The sequence below is a fragment of the Scomber scombrus genome, chromosome 7, assembly GCF_963691925.1.
Source record: "Scomber scombrus chromosome 7, fScoSco1.1, whole genome shotgun sequence".
Classification (NCBI taxonomy): Eukaryota; Metazoa; Chordata; class Actinopteri; order Scombriformes; family Scombridae; genus Scomber; species Scomber scombrus.
The window spans coordinates 23,933,218-23,944,814 of NC_084976.1; the positions used below are offsets into that span (position 1 = coordinate 23,933,218).

Below are 11,597 nucleotides of genomic sequence, written 5' to 3' on the forward strand. Positions count from 1 at the left end.
AGCGGTCGGCAACTGGCGGCCCACAGGCCAAAACTGACCCACTGCATTCTGATGAACTGAATTCTGTCTCGCAGGTACTGGACTGCCTTGCTGTAATAGCCATGCTATTTGTGGTAAAAAAGAGGTAGACAACACCTGGTGCTGAAATAGCCAACATGTGGTGTGTGGTGAAGAAAGAAAAAAACAACAACACTGCAGTAAATCATTGACTGTGAGCCGTTCAAGGCAAGAATGCTGCGCTGTTGTTCCGCCTCGCTGTTCTCTATAAAAGGTACAGAGCTGGTTGCAGAAGTGTAGTCACAGAGCCGGATCAACGCTGGCATGGCGGGACAGGGTGCTGACGCTGTTGTGTTAGCAGCTGTGGTCGAGAGAGCTTGAGAGTGAATGAAGACAGGGAGCACCTGCAGTGAGAAAGCCGGTGAATCAGATCAATAAAACATTATTTTCTGATTGTTTCACAGCGTTTATGTTCAACAGCACAACAACAGCATTGCTGAAAAATTGTTTCATTTTATGAAAAACACAAAAAAGCAGAATCTGCGTGATCGTGGCATATGACTTGAGGTCACTGATGCATAAGAATAATTTTGAGTAAAAGTATATCAAATAATTAGGCTAGGCTCTACAGGTGTTGATGTGTTGTGGGTAACAAAGCAAAACGAAAATTATACACATTTATTATTGAGTTAAACTTACAGCCCAAACAAAAAAAAACATGTTTGAGTGAACACACATTAACTCTGATGAGAGTTACTGTGTGGATGTTTCAATAATAACTCAGATATTCTCAGTCTCCTCTGCTGGCTGTTGTTTTTCTCCATCAGTTATATCCGCTGTGCCTGATTCATACGCTGTATTTGTACTTTATTTTCCACTAATAACTTGTGGTGACATAGAATGAGAGCAGTACACGATTATAATGTTCCTGCTGTGTATTTCATTGCATTATTGACTTTTCCCAGAGCTGCAGAAGGCATATTCCATAAACCTCTTCTTCTATCATTAGTGGACCTAAACGTAGATGATGCATCCGTGACAAAATGCCTCCAATGTACAGACAAAGACAGTTCTGGGAAGTTTGTGTGTGTGTGTGTGTGTGTGTGTGTATGTGTGTGTGTGTGTGTGTGTGTGTGTGTGTGTGTGTGTGTGTGTGTGTGTGTGTGTGTGTGTGTGTGTGTGTGTGTGTGTGTGTGTTGAGAGGGTAGTTATAAAAATGATTGTAACCAGATGACTCATCTCGACCTCTCTTTGCACAATTTTGAGGACGTGTTTTCTGAGGGTTTGCATTTGTGTTGTCAGATTCTTGCTCAATTTTAAAACTTTAAGAAAATACACAAATTTATAAAATGCCAAGTAAAACACTTGAAGAGTTCTCTGTATTACTTTGTCATCTCATTGTAGAAATACTGAAGCATTGTCTGTCGCCTCAGGTTGAACTGCAATGTACGATATGAATAGAAGGGTTATGGCCGTGTATTGTGAATAAAGTGGCACTTTGCTCTAATTTTTCAATTAGGATAATGGAGAGCAGCTCTTTGTAAACATGGATATGAGCTGGAGATGTGGCAGGGAGGGAGAGAGGGGAGGGGGGCAGAGCAAGAGAGCGACAGTCAAACAAAGAGAGAGAAGAAAAAGGATGAACTTCTACAATCTGTTATCTTTTATTATAACATATTAAAGTTTATTCTATTGTATTTCATTTGTATTAAACAAGATTTCTGCCTGTGAATAATCCAACTGTATTTTTTTAGATGGCAGAATGGGGTAGGAACAGAGGAAAATGTCCCATCACTCCTTCAGTTGTGTTAGTTTAGCCTGTTTGATGTGGTCAATAATGATAATTCTTTCTTTTGTTAAAGTCTTTGAGAGTATCTCATTTGTACAGCAGTGTAGTTATGTTGTTGTTATGTTTTCGCACATTTATTTCAGCAGCAGCAACACTGCTGTTTTTATGAAATAAATATACAGTCTAATGTTTCAAACACCTTTTTTGTTATGAAGAGTAATTATTCTCATTATAACGAGAAAACATACTTGATTTAATGTTAATAAGGATCTTGTTATAATGACTCATTATAATTAAAATAATTAGCTCAATATAAGAAGTAGACTTATACCTACAAAACCTTTTAGTTGTAACGTAATATCTGATTATATCAAGAAAATGATCAAGAGGGTTGTTTTTTCATGACGGCAGCATTCTTTCTTCTCATTTTACTCATCTTTTTCTATAGTGATGTATAAACTATGGTGATCTATCTATCTACAGTATCTTGCAACAGGTAACATATGGATGCATGGGGACATAACATCTGGTTGATAATCATTTGCTATTTAAAAAAAAAAGTTATTTTAAGGTTAAAAAATCTGTGAAAACAGACAACATTAAGCTATATGTTTAGTATCTGCATCGCAGGGACACACAGAGTGTGCTGTGTGCACTTTATTGATGAGATATTACCAAGATGCTTTTTTAAATTCAGTGAAAACATGCTGTATACTCATTGAATTCTCTATACTATCCATCCACTTAGTTGCTGTATATCCAGTCATTGTCAGCCAGGTCTTCTGTTCTTGAACTATTATGGAAACTATTTCTTACGCTGCAACGAGAGGGAACAAATTACATTGAAGGCTGACTGTGGTGAATGTAAAACTGTGTTGAGTATGAAAGCAGGGAAAAGAGGAAAGCAGTGCTACTGAGGAAAGGTATAGACACAGACAGGGTATCATTATTTTTTCTGCCGAGTTTCTTTTATAAGGAGACCGTAGTTTATGAACTGCTTTCATTCAACCTTGGCGTGCAACTAATGCTGAATGTTTTCAAGTGCTTTGGAAACACTGATGTTACCAGAGCGGCTGGTAGAGAGACAAAGGAGAAGAGAAAGGAAAAGAGTTACATCCTTCCAATAAGCTCTGCAAATTAAACATCAACATCACTGGTAATTGCCCTCCAGATTGACACAAATAAGCATGATTTCTGATCTGATGCCCCTATCAGTAGGACATCATTTGCAAAATTATTAAAAATCACTTAGAGTCACTACCAAAGCCAAGGAGCATATAGTCAACTAACGACATTACTCTCTGTAAGAAAAATCTCGGCTAAAGAGGGACATTTACTTCATAGGAGCCATTCCTGTGTCTCTAGATTTGGGCAAGTTTACATTTCAGCAACTCCATACAAACGCATTACCCAAAAATAGCATTACATTTGCCAAATGTATATATTTGTTGTTGTCCTCCTGTTGTCTGAAGTCAGTGTAACATACTGGCCAAACTGTGTAATTACAATTTCCGGGTCCGTCACATGATGCACACTGGCCCGAAAAGCTTTCCCCCCCCTCATACACAATCACTGGAGAAGGATGAGCTTTAAAAGAGTGGATACATTTTTCTGAGCATCTCAATCCCTCACAAATGATTCATGTTATTATAAGATCTATTTATTATTCAATAGCATTTGGAAAGCCTAAAAGAACTGTATGATTAAACAATTTTAGCCCCATTCAAGTAAACGTGGACAAAAACGAATAGAGGGGCAGATGAGGCAAGACAAATTAAGAGAGAAGGGCTAGAGACACCAAGCAAAGAGGGACAACTGTAACAGAGACAGATAGATGGCATGAGGACAGGGAGCAAGACAGCAGAGACTTTGTTGTTCATTAGCTCCTGAGCTAACTGCTGCTGTCTCGCCCCCCCCCTGCTCCTACCACAGCTCCTCAGGTTTCTGCTCATCTGCATGAGCCTCTTGGAGGCCTCTGGTGTCCACAGCCTGGGCTACTAATGATGGGCTGAGACGGGCTGATCCGATTACACACACACATAAAACTTCTCCTCTCGCTTACTTCAGCCCATTGATTCTGGGTTTACCCCTGTGATCTGCTCACACACACACACACACACATATACACACACACACACACACACACACACACACACACACACACACACACAGACACTTACACATTATTGCCCGAAAATGAGCAAATAAGCACAAATACAGATACAGGCATCTACACACACACACACACACACACACACACACACACACACACACACACACACGCACACACACACACACACGCACACACACACACACACACACACACACACGGCTGAATATGTACATGCTCACCCAAAAGCAAATCAGCAAACACACACAGCCAGGGACCACACACACACACACACACACACACACTGGTCTGGGCATTAATGACTGGGTGGTGTTGATCCAGCCACAGATGCAAACGGAAAATAAGATGGGGGAGGTAATGATGTAAAAAAGACGAGTGGAGATGTGATGAAGAATTTGAGACAGCTACACCCAACACCGTTGTTTTGCTTGGTGGTGTATCGATCAGGGAGGAGAGGATTTTGTCTAACGAGAGGTTGGGGGCTACGATGTCCAGATCTGTAGATAAAGACAGTAAAGCATGTGATGGCTTACACAGAGTCCCCTCTCTATATCTTGTTCCATCAGCTTGTACTGAACTGTACTTCATCTGATAAGAGACAGCTGACATGTGCTCTCATAGAGCTCACTGGATAGTGTATGGCATGAACCATGTGTCCTGGGTGAGAGCTCTGATTTCCCCTTTTTTCAGGCCATCTGAACATCTCGAAACCCTTTTAAGACTGTTTTTTTTAACAATGCAATGTTCTCAAACTAAATAATTTCAGCTATATAAATATTCTTTGCACTATTTTGGTATTATCTTGTTTTGATGTTAAGTTAAAAGGCAGTAACATAGAAAGTTGCATTAAAGTGAGAAAAAAAAATCATTACTTACCGCTAACAACAGTGGTAGATGAATCTGTTCATCATACACAGGTTGTGTTTATCACTGCGGTCTTTCAAACAAGTTTGAGAAATGGAAAATTAAAAGTTTTGTTGTAACCACCTTTTTTTTGGGTTCAGCAGCATGTTGAGTGTCCACACATCATTGCCTGTACTCCTGGATGCTCTGCAGTCCAGGAAATAAATGGACCCCAAGTGGCTTGTTTACAATGTGAAGATGCTCAGATACCATTAGGGTTAGCCTCAGTCCTTTTCCTGTATTTGTGGAACATCTATTATGAAATAAAGTCATAGTGATTTTACAGGGAACCTATTATGCTTTCCTTTATTTTCTGTCATATATAACGTCACAATGTCCAATGTTAATATTAAATGTGGCCAAAATGTCAAATACTGAAGTAAATGTATGAAGTAATGTAAAAAGAACTGGCTTCAGGCTGTTCTGAACGCTCAGTTTCTGATGTTTTTTCTACTTTCAGCCAAGATGACCTCAACTCAGGACTGATTTCTTTGTATGATATGCTCCATGCACAGTGTGCAAGTTCACTGCTCCACTCCACGAACATTATTGCTTTCTTCTGTTGTTTTTGGGTTGTCACACTGAGCCATGGCTCAAGTTGGGCTGTTATTCTGTGAGTGTTTTTCCATTACACATGAAATGTACCTTATCATTGGTGCAATTACGTTGAGGAGGTTATTGACCAATGGCAGAACAATTCCATATGGAACTTGAGTATGGTGACTCTTTTTGTGATAATAGAAATGTTTTTCAAAAGAATATTCAAGTTGTAGGTGCATATTTTTTAGCAGGGCCACAGGTCTTTTCAAAGCAGCTGCAATAAAAAAAACAATTTCAAGTCCAACTAACGACAGGGTCATTACTTTGGAAAAATGTACTTACGTATTTTATTAGAAATAAAAAAGTCCTCAACCTCCTGTTGATCCACTCAAGGCCTCCACTGCCTATAGGAGAGCAGAGAGGACAGGCTTTAAAACAGCCTCAAAGAGAATAATGGTTATGTTACAGAGGTACTCCAGTGATTTTGTAGAGTACATCCAAAACATTTGGGGACTCACAAGAGACAGATTTAAAGAAAAAGGAATGATTAAAATCAAAGCAATAGAGGCATTAATGACACTCTGTATTGTGTTGTGTTGTAACATTTTCTTGCGACGACCCCAGGAAGATAAGCAGTCATTAATGCCCTTAATATTGGTCAAGCTGCAAAAATACTGGCATCATCAGGGTTATTTTTCCAACTTTAAAAATCTCTCTTTCGAGCTGCAGAAGACATTAGACAACAGGCTGAGTACACCTTTTGATAAATACGCTTTTACGAGACACATTTAGAGTGTGCAACAAATATGATTGTGTGAGTTTATTGTATGTTACATTGTGTGATACACCTATAATAAAATCTTGGTCACAATCTGTGTCAGACTGCACAATATCAATTTTAGCTTGTCAGATTGTGCTCTGAATGCGTGGTGAATCATAGTATTACAACTTAAACGGAAAAAGTTATTATGTGAGCAGAGGCACGTAATCAGCTTGGATCATTTATCTGGTTTGAAAATGCAGTCAAATCACAAAACATTTTCATTTCACCTCCACCGTTTTGTTTTTTGGGTTTTCAAGTGTGTTATCCCCCTAAACTTTGTTCCAAAACTGTGCTTATGAAATTTCACATTGGTGTAATTTCTTATCGTCTTATTCTGATTTCTTTGTGAATGTGGGTCGTAGCAGCTTGTCACATGTTGAGAATTTAGTCATACATTTCTGACAGTCACAACTTTTTTTTGTTATCTTTGGTCACCAAAGCTCCATATCGGTCCACCATTTTGGATCAATGGCAAAAGATTTTACCACGTTTCTCTGACGATTTGTGTTGCAATACATACATTTGAATTAATTATTGAATGAATACAAATTTAATTAATCAATCGATTGTATTTTATGGCTGAGAGGATACATTTGGTAAATTAAAATAATAGAGAATTTAAAATAATACAAAATAACGTCAGCAGAAGGTGCAGAATTCATGCTCAACCTTTAAAACACAAGTATATAAAACATTTCATCAACAGATCCACTTAGTAGTTGCTGTGGAGCTTTCAATCATATCACCTGACCTTCATCAGCAGATGACGTTTGCCCAGTTGTCCAATTTATTTTAAAATTTGCGTTTTATTTATTTAATTTTTCAGGAAGTCCTTAAAGTGCGAGTGTCAACTAGGAAAACTCCTCTTATGAAAACCATTGATGTTATTGAAATCTCTAGAACTAAGTGGACTTTGAGATGAAATTGTTTGCTAAAAGAATAGAAGAAATGTGAAAGTTTATACTGTAAACAACATCTCTTACAAAAAACAAAAAAAACTTTAATATTTATAGTTTATGTCTGAGCTACCAAACAGTGACAAACTGCCCGGTTTAATTTCCCCACAAAGATACTGAAATCATTTTAAAAGAATGTACTAGATCGACATACGAATGTAAGACAATCCATTATATCAGTGTTCTGTACACATGAGAAATGTACAGCAAATGGCGGTGAATGCTATCCAGAAGCAACATAGACTACATACGAACATGGCTGCTACGTGCATTTACCACTTAAAGTGTAAAAGCCTTTCCTTGTACTTGGTCCAAAAGAGCTTTTACTCACCCGCTCATTCTCTTACGCACTCTCTTTGCCCTCCCCTCTCTTTCTCTCTCTCTCTCTCTGTCTCTCTCTCTCTCTCTCTCTCTCTCTCTCTCTCTCTCTCTCTCTCTCTCTCTCTCCCTGATGTTGAGCATAAATATGAAATTGATTGATTATTGTTTAAGGGTCTGACAGAAGAGCAGACTCTTCCTCGCAGCATGTGCTGCAAACCCGAGCTGCACAGATATACAATAAATACTTTCTATTTTATACTTACTAGCACAAATGCACCCATTAGTTTTAATAACCTTGAAAATCTTTTCAATTCTTTTTTCTTGATTACTTTTTTCTGCTTTAATGCCTCTATCGGCAGTGAACAGCAAGACGATCATTTGTCTATGCCATTGTAATATGTTGGGGAAAAAAGCAGTTTGATGCGAGTTTAGGAAAAGATCATGGGTTAAGATAAGCACTTTATTAAGGTTAGGGAAACATTCTGGTTAAAACTAGGGAACGAGGGATGCTAATTATCAAAGTTAATTTCCTCCTTTGTATATTGCATATTTACTGCAGCCACTAGAGGGCATCTGTCATGTTATCGTAAATATACGTTGTTTTGGGGCATTAATGACTGATCCTGTCATTTTTCTTGGGAAGACAGTCTAAGACAATGTGGGATTGACTCAAAATAACAGTGTAACAATGTTTGAAATCAATATATTTTTGGAAAGCAAATGGCAAATATGGCAAAGACAGACAATACTTAGTAGAATCAATTACATTTGTTGACAATAAGAAAATATATGGCCTACCTTCTTATCTAATCTTAGTGTATGGATTGATTTAATGAGGCTATGCTCCGTGCATTTGCATGTTTGTGATTGTGGGCCAAGAGAGATAAAGAGAGGAAGTAAGGGACACATGGTGGAGATACGGCTGGTAACATGGTCAAGTCCATAAAACAGGATGCAACAGTGACTGTGTCTGTTCCCTGTCAGTGGAATCCTGACCAGCGTATTTATATGTGACGTGACAGCAGGAGATTGATTCAAAAGCCAAGTGTCGCAATTAACCCCTTCTATGACCATCAATCACAGTAATGCATAAAAACAGTAATCTAATTAAATACCCAGAGAGAAATGAGGCCATTATTATCTGTCAAATGGCCACTATTTCCAAATGATGTGAGGTTGAAAATTGTCATATGGCTCGTAGGAAATTAGATTGTCTGTAAATTAATTGTGCAAATTCAAATAAGGAGAGGGAGAGACAGAAATGAGCCTGATTTGGTCACTTTTAAATAGAATGCATTACTTGGAAATCAGGACACAAAAGACAGGGTGAAGTCATGCCATATACTATAGTCTTAGCACAATACATGAAGATGTTTTTTCCTTAAATGTTGTGTAGCCAAAACAACGGGTTGGAAAAATATCAGCCATGGTATGTTATGAAAAGCATAACATCTTAGTTAAGTGTTATTTGCAATCATGTAAGAATATGTGACATTTTTCAGCTGAGTGATATCTCATTGAATAAAAACGCTTCACATTATGTCTCATATTCATCTATTGTTTAAAGAACAAGCATATTTCTATGGATGTTTTACTGTAGTTGTCAACTTTATAAAGTTAACAACTACCTCTGAAGGAAGCTGATGATGTGTGTAGGTGGTAAAAAATTACTTGATTGATTATTGTTTTATAAAGACTTATTGTGTCCCACCTAAAGGCTGGTTTATGGAGACTCATTAAGGCATGATTGCACTGCTGTCTACAAAGTTTTAAACAAAAAGATTATATATAAATGAAAAACAGAAAGTACCTAAATTCTTTATTGCTGTGATTTATATCTCAATGTTGAAAGCATGAAGAAGACTACAGCCAGGCTAACAGCTCAATGAGGCTGTACTTGAGAGGGGAGACATGAGGGAGTGCTACAACCTTGAAGATGATGGTTGCCTGACTGATGGGGGAAGATAGTGTTTACCGCTTGCATGTTCATGGTGACAATGCTCATGTTTATCAGGTATAATGTTTACTATGGTCCCCAACATGATATTGATTATTAGTCAGATGCGGCAAAAGTACTCACATGCTGTACTTAAGTAGAAGTACAGGCTCTGAAATGTACTTAAGCACAAAAGTAAAAAGTAAAAATACCTTCAGTGATACACAATACCTCTTTTGATAACTTGACAAAAGAAAAGAAAAAAAAGATTGGTTTTCTAGCGCTTATTTGCATTTCATGTCTTTGACAATGTAAGGAGTAGAAAGTATATTTGTGTTCAAAAGTAGGGAGTAAAGATAAAAAGTCATCAGAAAAATAAATACTCAAGTAAAGTACAGATACCTGGAAAATCTACTTTAATAAAGTAACGAAGTACAAGTATTTCATTACTTCCCACCTCTGTAATTAGTAGATGATTGAGATAATTCATTGGACCAGTTACTACTATTTTCACACAATAACGTAACGTAACGTTAGCTACTTTAGCTAAACAAAAACATTAAACTTACCTGAATATTGTGAGAATAGTGTGACTCAGTGCAACTCAACAGGAGCTGGAAAGAGCAGCACATGAACGATCTGTTAATCACAGCTGTCAATCAACGCCCACACAGCAAACATCAAAGCTACTATTAGTCTTCAAATCAATGGAGCAATAATTTCCAAAATGACCACCAGCACACTTATTAAATGTCCCGAATTTAGCAGTTGAGACCATAATGACTCAGTATTTCTAGAGAGAAGTTGATGTGTTTTTTTGTTTGTTTGTTTTTTAATAGGAGTGATTTGGTGCTAGGGATGTTTCTGAAGCTAACCTTAGTAGCCATTGATGAAATTGTACGTCAGGGTACCTTTGGATTTTTCTTCAACCTCAAGCTGTGGTAGCTGCTCATTGGTCACAATGGATAATCTAATAGAACTGCACCAACTTTATCTAGACCCGTGAATTTGAAATGATATCACTTCACCACCAAATACAGCTGGGAAATTAAAGAAAGTGGTTATAAGAACATAAATATGTACATAAACCTGTTCACATGATCTCATTTACACGTTTGTTTTGTACGATTAGGCAAGATGCTGTCAATTACCCCTACCAAGAAATGCAACCCCCCATTCAGTGTTTCATCTCTTAACTGCTGCCTGAACTCTCAAACACTTTTCCTGTGAATAAGCGCCTTGTCCCCCCACACTATGTGCTGAGCTAAGACTAAAAAAAAGGGCGTAAAAAGGAGTAATTAAGCCCCCAGATACTCCTGACGACAGCAGCAAAAATGGCTATTCAGCTTATAGCCAGTAATTGTGGTCAGTCATTCTGCACTATGACCTTACTCATGTGTAGAATGACTGAGAGGAATGGGGGTGGGGCACAATATTTGTCCCATGGGTAAAAAATGGCTCCACTCATGTAAAGACTATATGTGTGATGGATAGCCCGAAGTCTCTGCAGCAGGTTAATGCAAACAGTTACAGGATTAGAGGCTCTATCAGTAGACTTCACCTGCTAGTATGCTTTCACTTTATTTATAAGCTCATATTGTTCCATGAAGTGGTGGTACATGGTCTGGAAATATTTCAGTTTCTACTGAAGCAAAGGAAAGCCACGTCAAGCAGATATAACTGCATGCTCTGTGACTCTGTGCTGTGTTTGTCTTGTGACTCTGTGAACTTCGGACTCACGTTTTATTGAGAATTTCACAATGTGTAGCAGATGCTGATCAGACTCAATAGGAATGGTCAGATATGGTGTACTCATAAAGGAGAACATACAGCAACGAGGTGAGTGTGTCAGTGTGTGTAAGGTGGGCTTGTCTGGGTTTGTACGCATGGCCCCGTGTTGAGATGGGGGTGTGACGGGACGTGGGACTGGAGGGACCCCTATCACTTGCAAGGTGACTGACAGGAGAGTCAAGTTAACACTATTGCTACCAAGCTTATCTGCCAGCATGAGCTATTTTCACAATTTTAATAATATACTTTTTTTTTTAGGATTAATTGATTTTAAGATTATGTTTTTTGTATTTCTAGGACATTTTGAACAGAACTGGGTGACACACCCTCGCATTTAAAAAAACATTTTGAGGGAAATTTCTACGACAAAACTGTTATAAAGATACGTTTTAAAAGCCAGATTAACGCAA

General features: G+C 38.0%; 2 protein-coding genes across 4 annotated transcripts in view; one reads left to right on the plus strand and one right to left on the minus strand.

Moving 5' to 3' along the window:
• The window catches only part of ankmy2a (ankyrin repeat and MYND domain containing 2a), a 366,395-nt gene that overhangs the window by 45,863 nt on the left and 308,935 nt on the right, over positions 1 to 11,597 (minus strand). The window lies entirely within an intron of this gene.
• The window catches only part of ntrk1 (neurotrophic tyrosine kinase, receptor, type 1), a 38,425-nt gene continuing 37,993 nt past the window's right edge, over positions 11,166 to 11,597 (plus strand). Inside the window, exon 1 of one of the 3 annotated variants that reach the window (XM_062421920.1) lies at positions 11,166 to 11,235. The gene's annotated coding sequence lies outside the window, so the exon portion shown is untranslated. Of the gene's footprint in view, positions 11,349 to 11,597 lie in introns of all 3 variants that reach the window. The other 2 variants (XM_062421919.1, XM_062421922.1) reach the window with 2 other exon arrangements.